This window comes from Triticum urartu, chromosome 7A (assembly GCF_056163025.1).
Source record: "Triticum urartu cultivar PI428250 chromosome 7A, HENAU_Tu73, whole genome shotgun sequence".
Lineage (NCBI taxonomy): Eukaryota > Viridiplantae > Streptophyta > Magnoliopsida > Poales > Poaceae > Triticum > Triticum urartu.
This window is the reverse complement of record NC_141879.1, coordinates 731,732,046-731,734,877: the sequence shown is the minus strand read 5'-3', so window position 1 is coordinate 731,734,877 and position 2,832 is coordinate 731,732,046. Positions and strand designations below refer to the sequence as shown.

At 49.1% G+C, this 2,832-nt stretch overlaps 1 long non-coding RNA gene across 1 annotated transcript; it reads left to right on the top strand.

Annotated features, from left to right (window-relative positions):
* The first annotated feature begins 615 nt into the window (after positions 1–615).
* On the top strand, positions 616–1,425 carry LOC147962388 (uncharacterized). The gene is made up of 3 exons (XR_015609640.1): positions 616–929; positions 1,038–1,095; positions 1,183–1,425. It is a non-coding gene; the product is annotated as an uncharacterized LOC147962388 (long non-coding RNA).
* Positions 1,426–2,832: the final 1,407 nt, after the last annotated feature.

Below are 2,832 nucleotides of genomic sequence, written 5' to 3'. Positions count from 1 at the left end.
GTGGAGGGGTGGGAGGGCAGCCGTGACCTCTTCCCTGGCGCAGCCCTCCCTCCTCCTACCTTCTCCTCCTCCTCCATGGTGCTTGGCGAAGCCCTGCCGGAGAACCACGAGCTCCACCACCACCACGCCGTCGTGCTTACGGAGCTCTCCCTCAACTTCTCCTCTCCCCTTGCTGGATCAAGAAGGAGGAGACGTCCCCGGGCTGTACGTGTGTTGAACGCGGAGGTGTCGTCCTTTCGGCACTTAGATCGGAATCAACCGCGATCTGAATCGCTACGAGTACGACTCCTTCATCCGCGTTCTTGCAACGCTTCTGCTTAGCGATCTACAAGGGTATGTAGATGCACTCTCCTTCCACTAGTAGAAAACAGGGCTATGGTCCAGGCTGGCTCAGCCCATTAGTCCCGGTTCAGTGTAGAACCGGGACTAATGTGGGCATTGGTCCCGGTTCGTGAGCCCAGGGGGCCGGCCGGGCCACGTGGTCCATTGGTCCCGGTTCGTCTGGACCTTTTGGTCCCGGTTGGTGGGACGAACCGGGACCAATGGGCCTCGCTCCTGGCCCACCACCATTGGTCCCGGTTGGTGGCCTGAACCGGGACCAAAGGCTCCCCTTTGGTCCCGGTTCTTGCCACAAACCGGGACCAATGAGGTGCCTATATATACCCTCTCCCGCGAGCAGAGCACTCCAGTGCTCTGTTTTTCTCTGGCCGGCGAGGGGAGGGGTTTGTGGTGCTCTAGCTCACCTCCTATGCACATGAGGTGTTCGATGGAATGCCCGAGCCACACTACTTAAACTTTCTCCTCTCGAAGCTCGACCTCCAAGCTCCATTTTCCTTGAGATTTGTCTAGATTTAGCGGTCCGTCACGCCCCGTCCCCGTCTTCACCGCCGTCGATCACCCGCGCTGATCTCACCACCGACACCACCGTGGTGAGCCTCTTGTTCTTATCTTCTTTCTGAAAGGAAAAATATTCTTACTTGTCTGTTTAGATAGATACTTGTATCATTTTCTTACATTTACTATTGCATCTTATATAGTGCGATGGTTTTGGTATCCGCCCCCGTCGGCCCTCGTCCTATCTATGATTCGGATTTGGTATGTATATTATCTTCATAACTATTGGTTCATTTATTGTTTATGAAAATTATGCCGACCAACGTGACATAGATTTTATTTATCTAGGATGTATGTGAATCGGAAATGCCAACCGACCCTATTGTCGAGAGGTTAAATTTAGTTGAAGAAGAAAACAATTTGTTGAAGGAAAAAATAAAAAAATTTGAGGAGGAGAAGATGATATTGGAGTTGCATGTTGCGGCTGTCGTCGATGATCACAAGATCAAGATGGATGCAATGCGCTTGAAGATTAGAAAGATTAGAAAATATGCCATTCATACCGAGGCTTGGTATCATTATGCCGTTGGATCAATTGTTACCTTGGTTGCGATTATGATTGCATTTGTTTTCGCATTGAAATGTTTTACATAGTTTCAATGTGTGGTTTAATTAATTAGATGCTCTAGAGAGCTATATGTTGTTAGATGAGAACTATGTATGCACTTTGGTTTTAATGTGATGATGAACTTCTATTAATTTGGACACTTAATTATATATAATGCACGCAGATGAACCGGCAATGGATGTACGGTGACAGACACACCCGCGAGTACATTAAGGGCGTGCATGAGTTTCTCGATGCGGCTGAGGCAAACAAGCAGAATGGTTTTATGTGTTGTCCATGCACTGAATGTGGGAATACGAGGTCTTACTCTAACCGGAAAATCCTTCACTCCCACCTGCTTTACAAGGGTTTCATGCCACACTATAATGTTTGGACGAGGCACGGAGAAATAGGGGTTATGATGGAAGACGGCGAAGAAGAAGAGTACGATGACAACTATGTGCCCCCTGAATACGGTGATGCTGCAACGGGGGGAGCTGGTGAAGATCAAGAGGAACCAGACGATGTGCCCAATGATGCTGCCACGGGTGAAGCTGCTGAAGATCAAGAGGAACCAGACGATGTGCCCGATGATGATGATCTCCGCCGGGTCATTGTCGATGCAAGGACGCAATGCATTAGTCAAAAGGAGAAGCTGAAGTTCGATCGCATGTTAGAGGATCACAAAAAAGGGTTATACCCCAATTGCGAATATGGCAACACAAAGCTCGGTACCGTACTGGAATTGCTGCAGTGGAAGGCAGAGAATGCTGTGGCTGACAAAGGATTTGAGAAGCTACTGAAAATATTGAAGAAGAAGCTTCCAAACGATAACGAATTGCCCGACAGTACATACGCAGCAAAGAAGGTCGTATGCCCTCTAGGATTGGAGGTGGAGAAGATACATGCATGCCCTAATGACTGCATCCTCTACCGCGGTGCATACAAGGATCTGAACGCATGCCCGGTATGCGGTGCGTTGCGGTATAAGATCAGACAAGATGACCCTGGTGATGTTGACGGCGAGCCCCTCAGGAAGAGGGTTCCTGCGAAGGTGATGTGGTATGCTCCTATAATACCATGGTTGAAACGTCTGTTCAGAAACGAAGAGCATGCCAAGTTGATGCGATGGCACAGTGAGAACCGAAAGAAAGATGGGAAGTTGAGAGCACCCGCTGACGGGGCGCAGTGGAGAAAAATCGAGAGAAAGTACTGGGATGAGTTTGCAAAGGACCCAAGGAATGTATGGTTTGCTTTAAGCGCGGATGGCATTAATCCTTTCGGGGAGCAGAGCAGCAATCACAGCACCTGGCCCGTGACTCTATGTATGTATAACCTTCCTCCTTGGATGTGCATGAAGCGGAAGTTCATTATGATGCCAGTTCTCATCC